This window comes from Manis javanica, chromosome 6 (assembly GCF_040802235.1).
Source record: "Manis javanica isolate MJ-LG chromosome 6, MJ_LKY, whole genome shotgun sequence".
NCBI classification, from domain to species: domain Eukaryota; kingdom Metazoa; phylum Chordata; class Mammalia; order Pholidota; family Manidae; genus Manis; species Manis javanica.
In genome coordinates, this window is record NC_133161.1 from 86,583,384 (window position 1) to 86,608,719 (window position 25,336).

General features: G+C 41.5%; 2 long non-coding RNA genes across 9 annotated transcripts in view; one reads left to right on the plus strand and one right to left on the minus strand.

Annotated features, from left to right (window-relative positions):
* Window positions 1–8,355, plus strand: part of LOC108404020 (uncharacterized) — a 54,412-nt gene extending 46,057 nt beyond the window's left edge. For 3 of the 4 annotated variants that reach the window (XR_005059853.2, XR_012132358.1, XR_012132360.1), the window contains exon 4: window positions 8,220–8,355. This is a non-coding gene — a long non-coding RNA (uncharacterized lncRNA). The remainder of the gene's footprint in view (window positions 1–8,219) is intronic. The other variant, XR_012132359.1, reaches the window with a different exon arrangement.
* An 899-nt stretch (window positions 8,356–9,254) lies between these two features.
* On the minus strand, window positions 9,255–25,259 carry LOC140849933 (uncharacterized). Of its 5 annotated transcripts, none has more exons than XR_012132355.1 (4): window positions 24,945–25,259; window positions 13,102–13,205; window positions 12,576–12,668; window positions 9,255–10,687 (listed from the first exon to the last, which is right to left on the minus strand). It is a non-coding gene; the product is annotated as an uncharacterized lncRNA (long non-coding RNA). The 5 variants fall into 5 exon arrangements; XR_012132354.1 differs by having other exon boundaries at window positions 24,820–25,259; XR_012132356.1 differs by lacking the exon at window positions 13,102–13,205.
* Between the last annotated feature and the right edge of the window lie 77 nt (window positions 25,260–25,336).

Genomic DNA, 25,336 nt, shown 5'->3' on the forward strand with positions numbered 1-25,336 from the left:
TAACATCCAAAATATATAAAGAACTTACATGCCTCCACACGCAAAAAGCAAATAACCCAATTAACAAATGGGCAGAGGGTATGAAGAGACACTTCTCCAAAGAAGAAATTCAGATGGCCAACAGACACACAAAAAGATGCTCCACATCACTAATCATCAGGGAAATGCAAATTAAAAACCACAATGAGATATCACCTCACACCAGTAAGGATGGCCAGCATCAAAAAGACTAAGAACAACAAATGCTGGTGAGGATTCTGCGAAAGGGGAACCCTCCTTCCTACACTGCAAATGGGAATGTAAGCTAGTTCAACCATTGTGGAGGTTCCTCAAAAAACTAAAAATAGAAATACCATTTGACCCAGGAATCCCACTCCTTGGAATTTGCCCAAAGAATACAACTTCTCAGGTGCAAAAAGACATATGCACCCCTGTTGTTTATCTCAGCACTTTTTACAATAGCCAAGATATGGGAGCAACCTACGTGTCCATCAGTAGATGAATGGATAAAAAAGTTGTGTACCTATCACAATGGAATACTGTTCAGCCATAAGAAAGAAACAAATCATACCATTTGCAACAACTTGGATGAAGCTGGAGGACATTATGCTCAGTGAAACAAGCCGGCAGAGAAAGACAAGTGCCAAATGATTCCCTTCATTTGTGGAGTATAACAATGAAGCAAAACTGAAGGAACAAAATAGCAGCAGACTCAGAGACTCCAAGAATGAACTAGTCGTTACCCAAAGGGAGAGGTGCAGGAGGGCAGGTGGGGAAAGAGGGAGAAGGGGATTAAGGGGTATTATGTTTAGTACACATGGTGTGGGGGATCACGGGGAAAACAGTGTAGCACAGAGAAGGCAAATAGTGAATCTGTGGCATCTTGCTGCACTGATGGTCAGTGACTGCATTGGGGTATGGGTGGGACTTGATAATATGTGCAAATGTAGTAACCACATTATTTTTTCATGTGAAACCATCATATGAGTGTATATCAATAATACCTTAATAAAAGATTTAAAAAAAGAAAAAGAGTAAGGCAGCAGGACATAGAGGACCTCAGAGAAGAACACTGTTTACAGGCACTCACACCAATTTCCCAGCTGCACAGATACCTGCAGTTATAACTGGAGAGGGAGAAGCAGTGGAAAGTTCTTGCCCACACAGTTTGTGAGGCCAGTTGCATTAAGATTAGCCTTGAGTCTGGAAGTAAAATAAAAAATGTTGCCATGGGAGATGGTTTCTAAAGTTAAAGAGTGGGAATGTCTAAATAATGAATTAGTCGCAAAGTAACTTTTCCAATATTTAGTTACAATTGACACTCCTCTTTTAGGCCACTGGTTCTTCCTCCAGAGACCATTAGACTCACCTGTGAGGCTTTTAAAAATTACTTATGCTCACTCCCCCACTTTCCTTAGTGGTCCCTCACTCCCACCCTCTTTAGGAATTACTGATATGATGAGTCACTATTACTACTGAGAGTATGTCTTATCCCTCATGTACACTGGGGACAGAAAAATGTTCAGGCCCTCTGTTTTAAGCTGCGTTTCAATGGAATATGATATGATTCAATGAACATACATATGCAAATAACACACTAGTTTCAAGGAGAAATTGATACAAATACAACACTGATCTCTTTTTTTGTTATCATTAATCTACAATTACATGAGAAACATTATGTTTAATAGACTCCCCCTTCACCAAGTCCCCCCAACAAACCTCATTACAGTCACGGTCCATCAGCATGGTAAGACGCTGTGGAATCACTACTTGTCTTCTTTGTGTTGCACAGCCCTCCCCTGACATTATACATGCTAATCTTAATGCCCCCTTTATTGTTTCCCCCCACTTATCCCTCCCTTCCCACCCATCCTCCCCAGTACCTTTCCCTTTGGTAACTGTTAGTCCATTCTTAGATTCTGTGATTCTGCTGCTGTTTTGTTCCTTCAGTTTTTTTCTTTGTTCTTATACCCCACATATGAGTGAAATCATTTGGTACTTGTCTTTCTCCACCTGGCTTATTTCACTGAGCATAATACCCTCTAGCTCCATCCATGTTGTTGCAAATGGTAGGATTTGTTTTCTTCTTATGACTGGATAATATTCCATTGTGTATATGTACCACATCTTCTTTATCCATTCATCTACTGATGGATACTTAGGTTGCTTCCATTTCTTGGCTATTGTAAATAGTGCTGTGATAAATATAGGGGTGCATCTGTCTTGTTCAAACTGGGCTGCTGTATTCTTAGGGTAAATTCCTAGAAGTGGAATTCCTGGGTCAAATGATATTTCTATTTTGAGCTTTTTGAGGAACCACCATACTGCTTTCCACAGTGGTTGAACTAACTTATATTCCCACCAGAAGTGTAGGAGGGTTCCCCTTTCTCCACAACCTTGCCAACATTTGTTGTTGCTTGTCTTTTGGATGGTGGCAATCCTTACTGATGTGAGGTGATATCTCATTGTGGCTTTAATTTGCATTTCTCTTATGACTAGCAATGTGGAGCATCTTTTCATGTGTCTGTTGGACATCTGAATTTCTTCTTTGGAGAAGTGTCTCTTCAGCTCCTCTGCCCATTTTTTAATTGGATTATTTGCTTTTCATTTATTGAGGCATGTGAGCTCTTTATATACTTTGGATGTCAGCCCTTTATCAGATCTTTCATTTATGAATATATTTTCCCATACTGTAGGATGCCTTTTTGTTCTATTGATGGTGTCCTTTGCTGTACAGAAGCTTTTCAGCTTGATGTAGTCCCACTTGTTCATTTTTGCTTTTATTTCCCTTGCCCGGGGAGATATGTTCATGAAGAAGTCGCTCATGTTTATGTCTAAGAGATTTTTGCCTATGTTTTTTTATATGAGTTTTATGGTGTCATGACTTACATTCAGGTCTTTGATCCATTTTGAATTTCCTTTTGTGTATGGGGTTAGACAGTGATCCAGTTTCATTCTCTGACATGCAGCTGTCCAGTTTTGCCAGCACCAACTGTTGAAGAGGCTGTCATTTCCCCATTGTATGTCCATGGCTCCTTTATCATATATTAATTGGCCATATATGTTTGGGTTAATGTCTGAAGTCTCTATTCTGTTCCACTGGTCTGTGGCTCTGTTCTGGTGCCAGTACCAAATTGTCTTGATTACTGTGGCTTTGTAGTAGAGCTTGAAGTTGGGAAGCGAGATTCCCCCCCCACACACACACACTTTATTCTTTCTTCTCAGGATTGCTTTGGCTATTTGGGGTCTTTGGTTGTTCCGTGTGAATTTTTGAATTACTTGTTCCAGTTCGTTAAAGAATGCTGTTGGTAATTTGACAGGGATTGCATTGAATCTGTAGATTGCTTTTGGCAGGATGAGCATTTTGACAATATTAATTCTTCCTAGCCAAATGCATGGGATGAGTTATCATTTGTTACTGTTCTCCTTAATTCATCTTAAGAGTGTGTTGCAGTTTTCAGGATATAGGTCTTTCAATTCCTTGGTTAGGTTTATTCCTAGGTATTTTATTCTTTTTGATGAAATTGTGAATGGAATTGTTTTCCTGATTTCTCTTTCTGTTAGTTCATCGTTAGTGTATAGGAAAGCCACAGATTTCGGAATATTAATTTTGTATCCTGCAACTTTGCTGAATTCCAGTTCTAGTGGTTTTGGCGTGGAGTCCTTAGGGTGTTTTATGTACAGTATCATGTCATCTGCAAATAGTGACAGCTTGACGTCTTCTTAACCAATTTGGATTGGTTGTATTGCTTTGTTTTGTCTAATTGCCGTGGCTAGGACCTCCAGTAGTATGTTGAATAACAGTGGGGAGAGTGGGCATCCCTGTCTTGTTCCTGATCTCAGAGGAAAAGCTTTCAGCTTCTCACTGTTAAGGATGATGTTGGCTGTGGATTTATCAAATATGACCTTTATTATGTTGAGGTACTTGCCCTCTATACCCATTTTGTTGAGAGTTTTTATCATGATTGGATGTTGAATTTTGTCAACTGCTTTTTCAGCATCTATAGAGTTGATCATGTGATTTGTGTCCTTCTTTTTGTTTATGTGGTAGATGATGTTGATGGACTTTCGAATGTTGTACCATCTTGCATACCTGAGATGAATCCCACTTGGGCATGGTGTGTGATCATCTTGATGTATTTTTGAATTCGGCTTCCTAATATTTTGTTGATTATTTTTGCATCTATGTTCATCAGGGATATTGGTCTGTAATTTTCTATTTTTCTGGTGTCTTTGCCTCGTTTGGGTATTAGGGTGATGCTGGCTTCATAGAATGAGTTTGGAAGTATTCCCTCCTCTTCTATTTTTTGGAAAACTTTAAGGAGAATGGGTATTATATCTTCTCTGTATGTCTGATAAAATTCTGAGGTAAATCCATCTGGACCAGGGGTTTTGCTCTTAGGTAGTTTTTTGATTACCGCTTCAATTTCATGACTGTTAATTGGTGTGTTTAAAGTTTCTGTTTCTTCCTTGGTCAGTCTTGGAAGGTTGTATTTTTCTAGGAAGTTGTCCATTTCTTCTAGATTTTCAGCTTGTTAGCATATAGGTTTTCATAGTATTCTCTAATAATTCTTTGTATTTCTGTGGGGTCCATCATGATTTTTCCTTTCTCATTTCTGATTCTGTTGATGTGTGTTGATTCTCTTTTTCTCTTAATAAGTCTGGCTAGGAGCTTATCTATTTTGTTGATTTTCCAAAGAACCAGCTCTTGGTTTCATTGATTTTTCCTATTGTTTTATTCTTCTCAATTTTATTTATTTCTTCTCTGATCTTTATTATGTCCCTCCTTTTGCTGACGTTAGGCCTCATTTGTTCTTCATTTCCCAATTTCAATAATTTTGACTTTAGACTATTTGGGATTGCTCTTCCTTCTTTAAATATGCCTGGTTTGCTATATACTTTCCTCTTTGAACTGCTTTTGCTGTCTGCCACAGAAGTTGGGGCTTTGTGTTGTTGTCATTTGTCCTCATATATTGCTTGATCTCTATTTTACTTTGCTTATTGATTCATTGATTATTTAGGAGCATGTTGTTAAGCCTCCATGTGTTTGTGAGACTTGTTGCTTTCTTTGTACAATTTATTTCTAGTTTTATCCCTTTGTGGTCCAAGAAGTTGGGTGGTAGAATTTCAATCTTTTGGAATTTACTGAGGCTCTTTTTGTGGCCTAGTATGTGGTCTATTCTGGAAAATGTGCTATGTGCACTTGAGAAGAATGTGTATCCTATTCTTTTGGATGTAGAGTTCTGTAGATGTCTATTAGGTCCATCTGTTCTACTGTGTTGTTCAGTGCCTCTGTGTCTTTACTTATTTTCTGTCTGGTGGATCTGTCCTTTGGAGTGAGTGGTGTGTTGAAGTCTCCTAGAATGAATGCATTGCAGTCTATTTCCTCTTTTAGTTCTGTTAGTATTTGTTTCATATATGCTGGTGCTCCTGTGTTGGGTGCATATACATTTATAATGGTTATATCCTCTTGTTGGACTGAGCCCTTTATCATTATGTAATGTCCTTCTTTATCTCTGGTTACTTTCTCTGTTTTGAAGTCTATTTTGTCTGATACTAGTACTGGAACACCTGCTTTATTTACCCTGTTGTTTGCATGAAATATCTTTTTCCATCCCTTGACTTTTAATCTGTGCATGTCTTTGGTTTTGAGGTGAGTCTCTTGTAAGCAGCATGTAGATGGGTCTTGCTTTTTTATCCATTCAGTGACTCTATATGTCTTTTGATTGGTGCATTCAGTCCATTTACATATAGGGTGATTATTGAAGGATATGTATTTATTGCCGTTGCAGGCTTTAGATTCGTGGTTACCAAAGGTTCAAGGTTAGCTTCTTTACTATCTAACTGTGTAACTTAACTCACTTATTGAGCTATTATAAGCACAGTCTGATGATTCTTTATTTCTCTCCCTTCTTATTCCTCCTCCTCCATTATTTATATGTTTTTATTCTGTGCTCTTTTGTGTTTCCTTTGACTGCTTTTTTGAGTGGTTGATTTTTTTTAAATTTTAGTTCATATTTGGTTGGTCTGCTTTCTTTGCTGTGATTTTATTTTCTCTTGTGACATCTATGTAGCCTTAGGAGTGCTCCCATCTAGAGCAGTTCCTCTAAAATACCCTGTAGATGTGGTTTGTGGGAGGCAACTTCCCTTAACTTTTGCTTGTCTTGGAATTGTTTAATCTGTCCTTCATATTTAAATGATAATTTTGCTGGATACAGTGTCCTTGGTTCAAGGCCCTTCTGTTTCATTGCATCATGCCATTCTCTTCTGGCCTGTAGGGTTTCTGTCAAGAAGTCTGATGATAGCCTGATGGGTTTTCCTTTGTAGGTGACCTTTTTTCTCTCTCTGGATGCCTTTAATACTCTGTCCTTGTCTTTGATCTTTGCCATTTTAATTATTATGTGTCTTGGTGTTTTCCTCCTTGGGTCTCTTCTGTTGAGAGTTCTGTGTGCTTCCATGGTCTGAGAGACTATTTCCTCCCCCAGTTTTTGGGAAGTTTTCAGCAATTATTTCTTCAAATACACTTTCTATCCCTTTTTCTGTCTCTTCTTCTTCTGGTACCCCTATAATGCAGATATTGTTCTGTTTGGATAGGTCACACAGTTCACTTAATATTGTTTCATTCCTGGAGATCCTTTTATCTCTCTCTGCCTCAGCTTCTCTGTGTTCCTGTTCTCTGATTTCTTTTCCATTAACTGCCTCTTGCATCCAGTCTGCTTTTAAGTCCTTCCAGCGATATTTTTATTTCTGTATTCTCCCTCTCAACTTCATCCATTAGCTCTTTCATATTTCTCTGCAGGTTCATCAGCATGGTTATTACATTTATTTTGAATTCTTTTTCAGGAAGATGGGTTAAATCTTTCTCCCCTGGCTCCTTCTTAGGAGTTGTGTGGGTTATTCTTGTCTGGATAATATTCTTCTGCCTTTTCATGGCAATAGAGGTTGTCATGGGCAGTTGGCACATGTGTCAGCTGGGAGAACAAAGTCCCTTCTTGCTTGCTGGTCGCCTTCCTCTCCTGCGAGAACGGCGACCCCTAGCGGCTTGTGCTGGGCATCTGTGCGCTGATGGGGCCTCTGAGTCTGGCCTGGGCAGCTGCAGAGGAGGCTCTGGGCAGTTGCTGTGGACACGGCCGCTCTCAGGCTGCTCCCCTGCTATAGTGGAGCTAGCCCAGAGGGGGAATGAATCGGAGGCTGTTTATTGCCATGAGGGGCCTCAGAGCTGCACTGCCTCCCAGAGGGTTAGGGCACCCAGAGTTTCCTGGGATTCCTAGCTGCTGAGCTGAGTGTGCCGGGATGCTTCCGTCCAGCTGGCAGTCCCCTGTCCCTTTAAGACTTTCAAAAAGCCCTCACTTTTCTTTTGTCCCAGGGGCCCCGGCTGCAGGGACCTGCTCACAGATTTTACTGTTCCATTTCCCTAATATCCAGCACACCATGCACTGTGTGTCTGTGCTCCCATGGGGATGACTAGGGCTGGGTATTCAGCAGTCCTGGGCTCCCTCTCCCTCCCCGCTGTGACTCCTTTCCTCCCATGGGGACCTGGGGTATGGAGTGAGCTCGGGTCCTGCCGGGGCATGGCTTGTATCTTACCCCCTTCCTGTGGCACTGGGTTCTCGCAGGTGTAGATGTAGGCTGGCTATTGTACTGTATCTTCTGGTCTTTTAGGAATAGTTGTATTAGTTGTATTTTCAAAAATATATATGGTTTGAGGATGAGATTTCCACTGCCCTACTCATGCTACCACCTTGGCTCCTATCCCTGATCTCTGTGAATAGCATGAGTAAAACTCATTCTTAAAAATATTTTTTTTATTTAAACATTTTTCAAACTTTCAAAGAAATGGAATGGACATCTAATACCCATAATTTACATTTAACATTGTCAACATTCTGCTATACTTTCCTCTGCCATTTTGATGTATATAAAGTATATAAATTACAATATTTTCAATCCCCAAATATTTTAGTATCTATCTCTAAAATATAAGCACATTTTCTTCAAAATCACTATTCCATTACTGCACCTTAGATGATTAAAAATAATTGCTTTGTATCACCTAATACCCATTCCACACCCAAATCTCTGGAGTTGATCCCCTGAATGTCTTATACAATTAGTTTGTTCAAACTAGGAATTAAATGGGGCCACATATTTGCACTGATATCTCAGTTTATGTACGAAATTTCCAACCGTTTTCCTTCATTCTCCTTTTCTTGCAGGAAACAGAACAAAATGAAACGATGCCAGAGGAAGACGTGAGAGTGTGGAACATTTTACAGGACAAATGATCTCCTTTCTTCAATAAATAAGAGGGAAAAAATTAAAAAGAGAACTGTCATAGATTATAAGAGACATCAGACGTGTAACCACCAAGTGCAATATGTGGATCTTGTATGGATCTTGAGTTAACAGAGCCATATGTAAAAGGCATTTCTGAGACAACATGGGAAACCTGAATATGAAATATATACATCTGAATATCATCAGCTATAGATGATATTCAGCCATTGTTGCTATTTTCATTTCTTAGTGGCACTGTGCAATATTCTCTAAAAGTGTCATTTCCTGTTACAGATGCACATGGAAGAATTTACTGGTACAGTTCCTGGGATTTGCCTTCTAACATGCCAGCAAAAAATGAGGAGGAGAGAATAATTAACAAGATGGCAAAATGTTGGTTAATGTGCAAGCTGGATGATGGGGTATCATTATGGTGTTCTTTCTACTTTTGTGTTATGTTTACATTGTTCCATAATTAAAATAGTTTTTGTGTATGACAGATGCCTTTTCTTCTTGTAATTAGTATGCCTGTCCAGAGATTTCATTTCCTAAGAAATGAGAATCAAGTCTGTGAAGTTAGTTTCTTCCTTACAGTGGATGATTCTTTCATCTTGGAACACACAGTTAAACTGTTTTTCTATCTATTGTTATGAGAGCAGTTCCTATCTTTTCTGTAACTATTCGGCTTACTCACAGTTTCCTATATTCAGTCTTCTCTGTTTGCACAAATAGAAACTTATAAATAGGTACAGTCAATCCTTTCTGTGCAGGACAGTGTAGTGTAAGACCATAAAAATGACTGCTTTTCCTTTCTTCGGTTTTTTCACACACTGAAACCATGACAAACAATCTTAATAATCAATGGGAAAAATTACAATTGTTTGTGACCTTTAACATGTTTTATAAAAATATTAAAAACTCTCTTACTGGCAGTTATAACTATAGGAAACTGTATAGGAAATAAAACTGGGGAAAAAGATAAAGCTGATGTTTATTTAGTGTCTAGATAAAATATTAGAAACATGGATGGTTAAAGCATCTTATTTCTTTGTAAACAAATTTTTAAAATTTTTTCTGAGGGTGGGCAGACCTCGCCTCCTCACAGCAACAGCAGCTTTTATTAACAAGAAATTGAAGGTTTTTGGAAAAGGCTTTCAAAATGTAGACAACACGAAGGAAGCTATTTGTCAGTTCAGATTTGGTAACAAGAAATCCCCAGATCATGAAGTGTAAACAACAACTGGATGTTCACGCAGAGCTTTGTCTTTCTATCTATTGTTATGAGAGCATTTACTGGTAAAAATAATACAGTTCCTGGGATTTGCCTTCTAACATGCCAGCAAAAAATGAGGAGGAGAGAATAATTAACAAGGATTTGGTGAACAAATTAAAAAACCCCGAACACGTATGTCCTTCATCACCTACTCCACACATGGCCACATCAACTTGAAGTGGACCTCGGGCAAAAAATAAATACATACTGCTCTTGTCGAATTGCTCAATGTAATACCTACAGGAGCCATAAACATGCAGCATGGATTCGAAAAGGCAAATGAGCAGATTGAAAGAATGAATGCTGCAGGAGAGAAGGTTCCCAGCCTCATCATCACTGTGACAGGCGGAGAACTGCTGTCAGAATCCTTTGCAGAGACCAAGGTTGAAGCTGCAAAATCTAAGCAGTTGGGGGAACTCTATTTTGTGGAAGTGCAAGATTACCAGAAATACCAGCTACTGAAAATTGCTGGCAAAGAGGGTCATGTGTTTGGAGTGAACAGTGGATACAGTGGACTAGAATACATCGTTGACCCACTTGTAGGTGAGGTCTTGTGTGCAGATTACATCTATGGATTTCTCCACTATCTGCACTAGAGATAAAAAGAAAGCAAGGTTATTGGTTTTTAAAACATATACAAGGATGAAGGTATCTGTCAATTTCGAATTGGAAAGGAAACCACAGGAATAAAGGCTGTATCTGTGCAACATACCTCCATTACATGCCAGGAATGAAGATAAATAATCCGGGCCAGGCCATCTTCATTGATATCAGCCTGAATAATGGCCTCACCTTTATCAAGACTGATTTAGAATCAGCAGGAGGAACTGTGTGACTTACAGGGAGCAGACCCCACCTGCCCTACTGGATGCCATACTACCAGCTGCCCAGTGACGTGCCTTTCCAGATGCTGTGCCAGAAGACACACAGGGTGTTTACCCAGATGAAGGGTCTTCCAGTCCAGTTTTCCCCAGTTTCAACACTCTCTACTGGGCTGTGCCTCTCCTGATGCTGCCCTTTATCCTGCTGCTGTGCTGTTGATTCTGCCAACGGTGCATTAAATGTAGCCCAGCATCACCACAGATGTGCCCCGTGGTGCTTGTGTCATGCTGTTTTAAAGAGAACACAACAGAACTGAAGAGGTGTTATTCTGCTGTCCCCCTAATGATGCCCCATCATGGGTCGTTGTCTGGCCACACATGGATCTACCATCAATCCAGCTGCCATTGCTCCAACCTCAGCAGCACCTGCTCATGGTGCCAGGGTGCCCAACCCAGTTGCTGCCAGCTGAATGATGCCACTCATACCTGCTGCAGCCTGGATGCTCTGGAAAGCCGCTTAGTAACTCTCACCCCATAACACAATCTCTACAGCACCAAACCCCACCCCTAAAAAAAAAATTTTCTGAGGGTGAAGGAGAAATGAATGATTCTTTGGCCAGCCTAGATTGAGACCTTCAGGTGAACAATCCTAGGTACCTAGAGATTTACATTTTGCCAAGTCACATCTAGTTCCTATTTTTCCTGACTCATGATATAAAGTGGGCATCTTTTCTATGCCTTGTTGAATTGTCATACTCCTATCTAAATCAGGATCAGCCCTCAATATTTTATCTTTTGCACTTTCAAAGTCATGAAATATCTCTGAGAATTCTTTTTCTAATAAAACTTTAGGTTTGAAATAGCTGTGGTGTCTCTTGGAATTCTGTGCAGTTTTTAAAGATTCTCTACAGGTTTCTGGCTAGCCATTGGACACAACCTAGTAGTATTTTACAGGATCACTTTCAAAATATTCACAATGATGCTTACCTTGAGATAAGCAGTTTTTAATAATTGTAGTATCTGATAGCAATGATTTTCAAGCTTTTTTCATGTGACATTGTACTCAAAGCAGAACTATTCTAGAATGTAAGGGCTCGGGACAGGAGGGCCTAGAGTCCTATCCCCTGGTCTGCCCTTCAGCGCCTCAGGCTGACTCCCAACATGTCCCAGAGTGTGGTTTACAGATGTCTGCTCTCTGGAACAGAGCCAGATCTATGGTTGATAAGGTAAAGTCATGAAGAGACCTACACACCATGATGCAGGTCAGCTGGGACTGGACGCATGGGTGGGCCCTTTCCTGGGTGCTGGCACCTCAGACTCATCCCAGCTTCAGCGGAAATACCCCACCCCTCTCTTTCTGTCTATCTGTTGCAAACCACTGATTAGGATCCAGAGTTACTCCCCACCCATCCTTCTAAACGATGACTCAGATTGCTCCTGGCTTTCAGCACCCACTGTGAACGTGGCTTCGATTCCACTTTTCCATGCCTAACTTCACCAGCAACTCCCAAACCTGGCCTGGCTTGCTGAGACACCAGCCTGGGATCCAGGCGCATCTTACGTGGTCACACACACACACCTGATTTGTGTTGGTATTTCTCTCCCCACCTCCCTTTTGCTATTTGAGCTTCCCTCAGATGCACATCTTTGTCCTCAAAGTCTCCAGGTCCTGAATTACTTCCTTGCCTTCTTTACAGGATCCAAGCCAGCTGTTGGAACTGGTTATTCCTTTTATTAACTGTCAGTCTGCCTTTTAAGTTAGACCTCACTAATGTTTTGGCCATATCTTTATGAGCATAATTCCGGGGCAGATGCCATGGAGAATGGAGTGGGAGTGAAATACAGAAGGAAGTAGATGAGAAACGAAGGACAGTGTTCTCTTTAAAGCTTTCCCTAATGCTACTGTTATCGTTATGAAGATGCAGAGAGGAGGGGAAGAGGGAAGGGGAGGATTTAATAGGAAGATTCTATCAGAAAGAGGAAGAATAAATGCATGTCTAAATGCTGCTTGGAAATCTGGGGAGGTAAGTGTGGCTGTGTGTGTGTGCGTGCGCGCACGCGCATAAAGTTCCTTCGCCTTTCTGAGTGTCCCAATTCCAAAGCATTATGACCTCACACCTCTCATAAAATCTAAACTCTATTTGAGAACTTCCATCAAAACTTAGATGTATATTTCAGAATGTTTGATTCCTAACACTTACCAGCTGATCATCCAGTTCCAAAAGTTGTTCCATGTAAGTTTCAGACAATCTCCGAATTTTTGGTTTCATTAGTGGATCAATGAACATATAGCCCTTTAATAAGATCACAAAACACAGTAAAAAATGAATTTCATTTCACAGTAGTCAGTTCCATAATTAAATCAGTAATTTTTATGGGTGGAGTGTAAGGGAGGAGGAGGAAGAGACATATCCCACTGGGAGAAGCACACGGGAATCACTTGGAGGGCTTCTTCAGACTATCCCCCTGGAAGGTTTTCTTGTGCCAACAAGAAGACATGCGTACCTTTCCTCAGCCCCACCTTGAAAGAAACTGCCCTATGAGCACATGTTATTGATGAGAGCACACTACAGTTCCTGTTCCTATTGAAGTCTTTGGGACTTAAAAGCCTGTGGAAGGATTTTTTAAGTCTTGAGATTGGAGGCACTCTTAGGCAAGACACTATACAAAGAGTATGTTACCTTCAAAATAAAATATCTCCCTACCATAAATCAAAACAATACTTACCAGAGAAGACTTTCAAGACCAGTTTCCCTTACAGTAATAATCATTTCCTCTAAATATCTGAGAGGATCCTCAGTACATGTGACAATTAGACCACATAACAGAGCCTGGGGAAAATGAAATGGAATCAGTGTTTCTGGGTTCACATGTTCTTACTAAGCCACAGATAGACTTTCTCTGATATAATTACTGTAAGGTTGGAGACACCAGAGGGAGGGATGAGCATGTTGGACACTGATGACGTGCCAAAGTCCCCGGCTGCTGTCCCCTCCCAACCTGAAAAATGTGCCTTAGGCTAGCCAATCCTCGTGCCACTGTAAATCTAAGCTCTGCCTCCCCCTACCTTCTTTAAAAAATCACTGCCTGCCCTGCTGAGTGCGACTTCCCCAGCCTCCATTTCTGTAGACATGGGGAATTGCGCTCAAATAAACTGCCTGGCCCTTTGTTGCCTCTCCTGCTTATTTCAGCTAGAATTTATCTTACATTTGGTGCCAAAATCCCGGGAAGGAGTGTGAGTGCGGGGCCCTGCCCGGCCACCGGTGGCCTTGCCCCTTCCTTCCCCAACCCAGGACCTCAGCCTGCTCTCCGCTGCGTGGACTATCTTCCAGTGAGTCCCTCAGTTTCCCCCGGTCTGTTTCCAACTCCATTTCACCTGGTCTGTCTGAAATTGTAGCTACTTCCAGGTCTGGGCATCCAGCCCATCCGGGATACCCACCCCTGGCCCTGTGGTGGGGGAGACATCCCTCACCCAGGCTCCCAGGACATCTCCCCTGACTTGGTGCGCTTGGGACGCTGGGTGCTCCTCTCAGCAGGATTAGTTGGGGAGTGGCGCAGACATGGGGAACCAGCCCTCAAAAGCAGAGGCTCAGACCCCATTGTGGTGTCTCATTTCTAATCTGGCTACTCTATATTTGTCCCAGGAAGTTGGCAAATAGAAGCTAGTCTTTCTTTGCTCTGAGGCCGGGCCTCAGTATCCCTTGGACAACCAATCTCGCTGGCCCCCTGAGGGAACTTTTGATTTTGGCCTCCTCACTGACTTAACTAATTATTGCCACCGGAGCAGAGAGTAGGGTGAAATCCCATATGTGCAGGCTTTTTGGATTTAGTGCTCCCACCCAGACCTTTATGTTAAGTGTTCAACGACTCAGGTTCTCCTGGCCTGATCTCCAGTTAAAGATTGTCAGCCTCTTACTCTGCCCAGTCCTTCTTCCTTCTCAGATCCGCCGGAGGACCTTAGTCTCCCACCTCTCTCAGCTCGCTACCCCCACCCCTCTCCACCACCATCTTTAAGTTATTTGTCCTCCCCCATGTTGCTGCCATCTTAAAGTCCTACATTCTCAACCATGCCATTGTCCTGCTCTCCTCTTCCAGTAGCTGCACCACCCCTCCCCCTCTCCTTCCGCCTTCACCACCCTCTTCCCCCACCAGAACACGCTCCTCCTATCCTCTGGTTCCGGAAGCCATGGACAAGAAGCTAAAAAGAAAGAAAGCAATTAAATATCAGTAACTCAAATCTTTATATCAGTTTGTCTGTCTGTATATATGTTTTTATATGAAAAAGGTTGCTAACTGTAGTTGTTATGTCTAAATTTGTATGTTTGTGTGTCTAAGTGTGTAAATGAAAAATATTTTCCTACCTCTGGATGGTATTAATAAAAACTGATTTAAAAACAAGCGCTTGTGCAATTTAATTAGTAGTTTAAAACCTATACATGCTTGTTACTCTACAAGAAGATATGTCAAAGAAATAATCAATCTTCCCATGTTTTCTTCTGTCTGCTACTTTTATAGCTTTTCTTCTTCCTTCCTAATTACAACCCTTTAGTAGAATTCATGCCTCGTATCGAAAATTACCGAGTATCATAATTCTTCCAAGTGGTAAAGATACCTCGAGACAAGTGCTGGGCATAGAAGCCACAGGGCATAAATCTGCAAAGAAGTAAAAAGCTAACCTTTTCAAACAATATGGCTTCTCTCTCACTTACCAACTTTACATTTCCCTGTATGGCCCCGGAAGATGACTGGTTAGCCAGAGATGGGTAAGATTCCTCAAGGGAGGAACAACCTAAGACAGGCACAGTCGCAGGGGGGCCATCAGGAGAGAAATTGGGGATCAACAGAGGGGAGGCTTAGAACCTCACCCCCCCTGTTTTGAGAGAAATCTTCTGCATCCATGGATGTTTTGTTGCCCTTGTCTAGCTTGGATTAATATTTAGTCTATAGGCACAGATCTGATCTACATTTGCCCTCTTACAGCACTAAATTATGTTTTCTACCTTTATCTTGCATCTACCTACCACTTCAGCATTTTATTAAAAAAATAATAATAAAATATGGGAGAAATGTGGGATTCACATATAAATCAGGTATAAAAATCAAACGAATAATCATTTCTGACTTGATTGTTTATAGTTCATGATGCGCGATCAAAACCGAAAATTTCTGTGATATGACTGCCCTTGCACTGTTCACCATGTAAGAACTTATTCATTATGTAAGAACTTGTTCACCATGTAAGAACTTGTTTGTTATGCTTCAGAAGATTGGAGACTGTTGAGAAATAGGCTTGGGGTTGATTAGTGACTGTGCATTGAGTCCCGTATACAGAATTTTATTGTTGTTAACAACCATTTGATCAATAAATATGAGAGATGCCCTCTCAAAAAAAAAAACAAGCGCTTGTTGAAATTGGGCATTCTAAAACTTCCAGAAAATCTAATAAAAAATATTAAATATTAATGCTAATTTAAGTTTAACTGAAACGGACATGTCCTTATAGTTATCAGCTGCCAAAGTTTACTTAGTTATTTAAATTGATGTTATCTGTTAAACATTTTAAGAAGATGCTTAAAGAAAAGCTTGACTTCGTCTAATGTTTAGTAAAAGTTTTGTAAGTAATCTAGCATGGTTGCTAAAAATAAGTAAACAAGTGTAGCAAATAAACATCTTAATAATAACACTGTATTAATTAATGTATAACAGTGTATATATATATATATATATATGCAAACAGCCTGAGAATTTTTGTAGTAACCAAAATTCTTAAAGTTTGCTGTTATATAGACATATTTTATGCTTAATGAGAAATTGTGCTATAAAGCGCATTTCCAAAAATGATAATATACATTCATAGATGTATCAATCTGAAGAAAGCTAATGTAACAGTTTACAGTGGCCTATTTTTCAGTGTTCACTGAAAGTTAACTAATAGTCTTAAGTTCTAGTGAAAATTACTTAATATAATAAGGAAAATATTTCTGTACGCTAAAGATGTGTGTTTTAATAAGAGAAAGTATAAAGAATGGAAATTCGTTTTGTTGAGGGTAAAAAAATGTAATTGTTCTAAAGTACGGCTATTTATTTAAAGGGGGAGAACACTGTAAAGAGAAAGTTGTAGAAAGCTTGTAGAAAAATTGATATAGTCATGCTATGTGAAATTAAAGCAAGTGAGTCTTGATATCAAGTACACAGCAAAATTAGAATTTTGTTTTCAGTTAAAAAGACAAAGTTTTCTTAAACTGTTAGTCTGCTCTTAATGTTGAAAAATTGCAAAAACGTGCTTTTACCTCTAGTTAACTCTGATGTTTTCCAGAGGGCCCTGAGAACATATCAAAGGAATTTTTTCTCATTGGAGAAAACATTTGGCTAATTTGGCTTATTTATCTGATATATATATTTACCTAGAAAGCACTGTCAAAAGGAATGATGCTAAACTTTGTTACTGAATGTTTTGTGTTAGAGAAATATCCAAATTTCCTTATGACAACTGTCTTACAGTAAGCTTTCATCAGATCTTTAACCACTGTTATTTGTAAGTCTTTTGTCATTTATAGTCACTGTTTTATTATTCCTAAACTAGTAAAGAACTAGATTTCAGCAAAACAGGTATTAGTTACATAAGATTGAGTAAACTAAGGGATATAATTTTGTGACCTTTTGTTTCAAATGTTGCTGATCAAGTGTTTAAGGCTTTTTCTCTTAAGCTGACTGACAACAGTTTTGTAAATGACAATACCTTTATGAGCAGAATTGAAACTTTATCTTTCTCTCTACCTGATCCCTCCAGAATTTAAAAACTATCAGTGACTATTTTTATATTTCATGGCAGTATGTTTATTTGCACAAGTTCAATAAGAATCTACTTTCCTTGTAAGAGGACCAATTAAAAACACTGGTTATATTACCAACGCTTTGACTGGAACATCATACCTGAGAGACACGTGTGTAAACTCAGATATGAAGACAGCTTTAAGGAACTACGGTTGACTTTATAAAGCCAACAAAGCCCCTTAGAAGAACTGGCCTGGTACCTTGCTTACAGGGTTCCCAGCAGCCTTACCAGGTGAGTAAGGAAGGTCACTTCCTGGCAGGTGCAGGAACCTCAAGAATGTCTTGGGAACTTCAAGAAGAGGAATTCACCCAAATGTACAGGTACTGCAGGCACAACCTGATGGCAAGTCTGGCTTGGCTGTCTGGCCTCGAGAGGCCTTTAAAAGTTCAATCTGAAATTCCTTACAAAAAGTTCCAGCAAAGCACATTTTAAAAATCCCATGTAATCAATTACTCTTCTTGCTGCACTTATGCAAATAATCAAGCCAACTGTTATTTTCTTAATCTAGCTATTTCTAATAAAAATGAGAGTTATTTTAGAGAAAAGTATTGTTTCAATAATGCAGTCTTATCTATACTAAATCCTAATACTAGTCATTGAGATGTAAACTTGATCCAGAATTCTAGTTTCCCCAGGATACCTGGCTATGATTCTCAATTAGACTCTTCATATTTCTAGTTCTCATATTCAGCCATGCATTCTTAATCTCATCAAGTTTGTAGAAGCGCCAACCTTCTGAGGCCCTCTCAACTGACCAGTGATGGAAATCTAGCTGCACCCTTTACTGCACCCCCTCTCTGCATGAAGCAGCCAGAGCAATTGTCACCCCTTTTCCCTAGCAGCAGCTAGAGTCTCTATCTGTAGAAGAAAAAATGAGATGGGAACCGTGGGCTTAGACAGAGTGGGATGAGAGCCTCTAGAAAAGGCAGGGCAAGATGTTTGCAGTCAGAGCAATGTAACTACATGCCAAGAAACCACCCCCTCTCACGATGCCCCTTCTCAGCCGGAAGTAGCCAGATCGAGTCATCGCCCATTATGACCAAAAGGCTGGAATGTAAGGTTGGAGGCACCAGAAGGAGGGGTGAGCACGTTGGACACTGATGACGTGCCAAAGACCCTGGCTGCTGCCCCCTCCCAACCTGAAAAATGTGCCTTAGGCTAGCCAATCCTCGTGCCACTGTAAATCTAAGCTCTGCCTCCCCATACCTTCTTTAAAAACTCGCTGCCTGCCCTGCTGAGTGCAACTTCCCCAGCCTCCATATCTGTAGACTGGGGAACATCACCTGGGAATTGTGTTCAAATAAACTGCCTGGCCCTTTGTTGCCTCTCATCACCTGCATATTTCAGCTAGAATTTATCTTACAATTACAACATCAAATAATGTGGCAGTTTTAAAGGGAAACATGCTTTATAAATATCCCTCTGTATTTGTTCAGTATTAACATTTTGCTAAAGTCAAATTAAAATACAGTTTGCCTTTACTTTCAGAAAAAATCCATTGTAAAGATACAAAAGAGTCACCACACAGCATTTTGCATTAAACGAGGAGCACTTTATAGTCAGATGGAAGACATAGTTGTGATACTTTAGGTCAGTGGTTTCTACTTTTAAGTTGAGGAACTCCTTTTTAAATAAAAGAAATGCTCAGTCCCAATCACAAAAGCAACTGAGAAAATCCATCAAAATCTACTGCAAATTAGATAAATCTTTTAAAAATGTATTTGTATTTTATCATTCACAACATTTACAGAGTATGTATTTGAAAAATCGTAGCATATTTCACATAGGTGGGAAACAAATGACTTACTGGATCTAAGAAAATGTTTAAAGCACACAGATAGGACTCAGAAACCTTATTTTCCTATTTTTCTCCCAAAAAGAAGAAACTTCTCATAAAAGCATTGATGAGATGCATAGAGTTGTTGAATATCTCTCCATTTGAGATAGAGAAAAAAGTTTACAGCACACTTCCCACAGAAACCACCTGGAATCCTGCCTGGACATTTCCATTTGTCTGGTTGGCTCCCTCTTCTGGGGGTGAGGGGGGTCCAGTATGCAAAGAGGGGGGTGTCTGCAGCCCTCCTTCCCATGTAGGGCCTACTCTTGCTGACTTTTGTCCTCCTCTTGCTCATGAGCAAAGTAACCCCACTCCTTGGCTCATTAGGGTTCTTTCCCCCTCCAAGGGCTGAGAGTCAGCAGACACGGGTCTGGGGCTCCTGAGACTCTCAGCAGTTCTCAGAGTATTCTTTCCCCCAAAAGACGATTCCTCTTGATTGGACCCTGCACAACACATCTTCCCCCCTGCAGTATCTCCACGTCCCCCTCTTAGTGTGCAGCCTACAGGCTGGGAACCCAGCCCTTAAAACTGGCAGAATGGTTAAGACCTAGATGTTTCTCCCTCTCCAGCTCTGTCTCCTGACCTAGCCCCACCCCAGCTGCTCACAGTGAGTGTCCAGCCATCTGCAGACTGACTTCCTTCTCTGCCAAACCTAGAGAATATAGTTGCACAGGAGATCAGCAGTTCTCACCAGTTCCAAGCTGTATTTGAAATCTCTTATTGCCTAAGGGCTGAAGTCTTCTATTACTTAACTGGAGGCCACACTTCAGACAGCTCCTGAAGAGCCCAAATGGACGGTCCATCTGCCTCTGGCACCTCTGAGCGGGGTCTCCGGAGGACAGTGTTTCTCAGCTCCCCACTTGCTGTCCCTGCCTTCATCCTGTTCTGGTGCCCTGAGGACATCTGCCTCAGAATCAGCTGGGGAGTGAACTGGTCTCTGAGGGTAGGGCCTACAACCTGCATCTTGATTAAGAACTCAGGCCTTAATAGAGTTCACCTTTAAGGTTAAATTTTAAGAATGCTGAGATATGATTAATGAATAGGAGAAACTGCTCATTTTCCTGGAATGTTATCCCTCAGAAGGCAAATCAAGCTGAAGGGACAAGTCTCTGAAATGCTGATAAAGGTGTATGGAACTAGCAGAGCTCAAATGCTCACTTTGAGCATAAGACATTTCACTGTTCCTAGTTTCCCACTGGACAAAATAGCCTGAGGTTTTATATATGACTGTGTGAATGGTGCAGAGCTACGTGCCAGTAAGAAAGCATAGTTAGTGGTGAATCAATAGTTTTCTGCCCAAAGAAAATAAAAATTACAAAATCATGTATAAGGTCTTTATAAGCAGAGGCAAAATATATAGACATTCCCACAAAATGAATATTTGACTCTCAAAAACATTAATAGTTTTAACATTGTTAGACTTCTTAGTAAAAACTTACACAACTAAGGGCAAAGAAGGCCATGACTTTATTCTCCAGATTGGTTTTCTCAAGCTTGTACACTCACAAAACGATTATGTAATCCCCATTCTTTCTACTCTGCCTTCCTAATCTCAGTCCCCAGTATTTCTCAAATATTCTGAAACATGTACTGACATGTTTCTGACAACAAACATGGGCTTATCAAAACAGATGTTTATATTCCTTTCGTCTAGTACCCATCTCACAAGAAGGCCCCTGGCTTTAAGTCCTGGGTCTACAGTCTTCTGGTGTGTCACCTCTGACAACTTACTTCTCTGTTCCTCTGTTCCCTTAACTGTACTTGGATCATAAAGGTACATATGTGTCATAGGGCTGTCATAGAATTGAATTAATATATGTAAAGTATTCTGATAATGTCCAGCAAAAAGTAAGCACTCAATAGGTAATAATGATAGCAAGCCATCATCATTTTTTTAGCCATCTCACTGCTAATTATCACCTCCATTAAATGAAAAGACTTGGACAAAGAGAGAAAAAGTTCAAAAATATGCCCTTGTGCTGATAGACTGACTTTATACCAAGTTTATGGAAGAGATTAGGACAAATACATTTGGGAAAAATGGTTAGGAGAGAGCACTAGGTAGAACAATAGTTTAAATATAAATAGCAAGATAGAACTATCTATGTTAGAACTAGGGATAGATAGAAGACATGTGGTGGGGGGAGGCCTGTAGGGTTTTCTCTCGGCAAGGGCAAAAGCCTCAGGGGCACAGACCAGTTTGGCTGAAGTAAAGGATTAATACAAGAGAGCACCAGACAGAGCAGCTCTGTGAAGAAGGCAGAATTCTCTACTCGGAGCCGGGACTGGGTCCTCCTCTAGACCCAACGGATGGTTCATGCTCAAACCCCAGCTAGATCACATGGCCAGAGGTTGCAGATGGCCATACATAAGAGAGACAGAGTTCAGTTTATACCAAGATCCCACCAGGGATGACCTGACCCTTAGAGGGTATATTCTTGCTTCTGAATTTCCCAGGTGAGGCAAAGATTCCCAGAGCCAGCAGGTTTAAAACCACAAACCCAGGGCTCCTCCCTTGCCCATATCACACACCCACACAAAATTATGTGCATGTGTACCTTTTTCCAGAACTTGAGGGTTTTTTTCTCATGTTATCTATCTGGAAATGTTTTATCCATATGCAAACCCAGAAACATTCTTATTTTAAGTAGATGGTAGAATAATCAATGCTGTTCGTACCTTGTTTGTTTTTTAGGTGAGATTGCTTTTAAAAATGTAGTATCAGAATCACAGTTACAGAAATCCCTTTACTTAGGAACACGTTTAAGGCTCTAAACAGTTTAAAGTTCCTTCTACCTCCCTACCCTCTCCAACCCCCAACAAGTCCAAAGCAGTATCTCATAAATGCCACCCTCATCTGTGGTCAGGATGGAATTGGCATGGTGTTTCAATTTTTTTCTAAGAGTTAGTAAGTTAAAAATTTGTAAATAAAAGGGCCTTTGTGTCTTCTCGACATTTAAATAGAGGGCACCTAATTTTATTTTAGAAACTCGATACCTGAAAGTAAACCGAAGATTAATAAAAAGGGCCAACAGAAGAGAGCAAATGGGGCATGTAGGACAAAGTAAAAAACAAAAAGTAAAATCCAAACAAACCAAACAACCTAATGCCTTTATGATTGGTGTCGCAGAGGGAGAAGAATTGGTAGAAGGAATATTTGAAATAGACTGAGAATTTTCTAAAATTGGTAAGAAATATTAACAGAATCAGTAGGGCCAGTGAACCAAGCAGGATCTTTTAAAAACGAGCTGCTATTCAAGAAGTGGCAGGGAACTGATATTCTAAGAAAATACCCAGGTTTTACTTAGTGTAAGGTTGAAGGCACTGGGGGAAGGGGTGAGCACATCAGACACTGATGACGTGCCAAAGTCCCTGGCTGCTGCCCCCTTCCAACCTGAAAAATGTGCCTTAGGCTAGCCGATCCTCGCGCCGCTGTAAATCTAAGCTCTGCCTCCCCCTACCTTCTTTAAAAATTCGCTGCCTATCTACTTTAGCGTGACTTCCCCAGGCTGTGATAGCCAGACAGCGGAACCCCGCCCAGGGGCATTCAAATAAATTACCTGGCCCTTTGTTGCCTCTCTTTGCCTGCTTATTTCAGCTAGAATTTATCTTACACTTAGGACTGGTAGGCAAAGTTCAGAAGAGGTTAAATATACAGGGCAATCTCTGAGGAAACAATGTATTTCAAGACTTGCAGAAGATAGGTTTTAGAGGAGTTGTAGGCCTGGAAAATTGGGTGAGATGAATGAATGAATGTACAGGGAGGGATATGAGACTCAACAGAATTCACCCCGACTGTCTGTTAGGGGAAGCAGGTAACCAGATGAAGGTGGGTGTGTGAGGCACACAAGACTGTGTCTCCCACCTGCTGGTGATGTGGTGGCTGAGGTGATGAAGGACTTCTTGGGAGAATATTAGCTTACACTGTAGAGAGCACTGCTAACGGCCTCCTTTCCTGGGGGCAGAACAATGTGGCAGGCTGGGGAGGAGGGGTGCTGTCACCCAGAGCAGAAACCGGGGCATCTTGTGTAACTCTATGGCAGGTGGAGAGCAAGGTGAGGAGAGGCTATCATTGCCCTGATATTCTCTGGCCCTCAAGTCTGCTTCTGCTACCTGCTCCAAGGCCAGCCTGGAGTGAGTCGTCACTCAGAAGGGATCTATCCATGCATTCACATCTGATGAATCTTAAATTCAAACATTCTTCTTTCTGACCCCTACCTCCCACTTTTCCAGCTCCCTCACTCATTACTCATTACTCCCTCTACCCCTATTCACTCACCCCTACCAGCTCCCACTTGCTACCCATATATCAGTATTGTATCTTGTTATCATTTCCCACCTAGTTCTTAGAGTCTATAGCCCACCCTCAGACGCTCTCAGAAAGTACCCTCACCGTTGTCCTGCCATTCTATGAACCTGGCAAACTCCTATCATAGATGAAGTCAACTCTTGTTTCTGTCTTCCAACATCCGGTTTACTGAGCGCTACTTGAGAAAAATCACACAACTCGGAAGATAAGTACCATCTAGAGGTAAAACATCATGAAAATCATCATGAAAGATTGATACACATGTATATATAGTAAAATATTAGACTTCTCCCCTAAAACTATCCCCCAAGACATTTGCTGCTAATAGTATGGCACGTGTTAGTCTTAAATATAGACATATGCATGTATACCTACATAAAAGCACAGATACATATATACACATATGAAATCACACAGCTAGATTGTAGTAGACACTTTGTTGGGTGACTTACATATTTTTACTTTTTTTTCTTTTTTAAAATTTGTCTTGGACAGCTTTTCTTCTCGAAATGCACATATACTTTATTCTCTATGCTACCCCATTCCCTTATTCACAGTTATTTACTATTTTCATTATAGTGAATATCCTTGTACATCCTTCTGAGTACATATGAAGTGTATCTCTAGAGCAGATCCCTAGAAGTAGAAATGCTTTATCAAAGGATATATGTATTTCATATTTTAATACTTCTAAATTACCATTGGGACTGCATAAAGTTGCCTTCCTAACTACGTAGGAGGGTTACTACCCCCCAGGTGGGCTCTCAACGCAGCCCTGTTTTCCTCTTTCCTTCGCTGGACTTCTGTCTCCATCATTCTCCACGTAACTAACTTATCTCTGCTCAAAACCCTTTCTGCGCGTTCCATCCCCACCCACCCACACACATTCTTGGCAAATACCTTACCAAATGTTTGAAGTCACCAGAGGAGAACTTTCCTAGCTTCCTATCCCCAAACCTGCAAAGCCTACCCACCCACCCTGTACTCCTTCCCTTCTGGTACAACGGGGAGAAGGGGAGGGACGGAAGGGCAGTCCTTCCCCCGTTTAAGGTAGTATTGGTGGTGGGTCCCTTCCTTCCCAAAGGGCTGGCCACCTTCTGTCTAAAGGTCTCAGCTTACACTCTCTCCTCAGCTAACCTTAATCTATCTTCTGCCGTCAAAGCTCCACTGAAACCCCAGGCTCACCTTGGGCCAAATCCATTACACCCCTCCAGGTCCTTATCTTAGGTGACACTATTTTCCTCTCTTCATAAAGCCACACTCCTTATTTTCCTCCTTCGTCTCTAGGACACTTCTCTCTCGTTTCTCTTGTTCTCAGGCTCCTCTTTTCCAAATCTTAAAAGTTGGAGTTTGGGGGCTCTGCTCTTTCTCCCTGGGAACCGTCTCCCCAGTCCCCCCTCTCAGCCACCATGCGCCCTGTGTCTTCTCACTGATCTGTATCTCCAGCCCAGAACAACGGCTCACCCAAGGCCGACTTCGTCCAGACCCATCACACTCCTCCCTCCGCGTCCTCTCTTCGCCAAGCCCCTCCTCTGGGAAATCTCCCGGGTCCTCCCTCTTCTAATTCCGCCGCCGCGTGGCTCTAGTACCTCGCAGACCTGAGGAATGTACTTCTTGAAGTAGTTCCTCAGCCTGGGGCAGGCAGTACGTAGCTAGGCCATGGCGCTGCAACGGCCCTAGCAGTCTGCTCACCAACGGCCCGCGCAGCCGCAGACGCGTGCCGGCTCCCGGCTAGCGCGTCCCGGGGTTGCCCGGCAACCGCGGGGCGGTGGGGGGTAGGGTGCACCGAGGTCCCGCGCCGCGGCGGTGGGAAGCGGGAGGAAGGTGGGCCTCGGGTCCGGTTTACAGGTTTACAGCCCGTGAGCAAGCGAGGGAACCGCCTCCGGGCGGCGGCGGCCCTGGGGGCATCCCCCTGGGGCGTGCACTGAGGGAAGCTCTCCGCAAGTCCTGGGGTCCGTCGCGCTTGGGCTGGGTCGCCGGT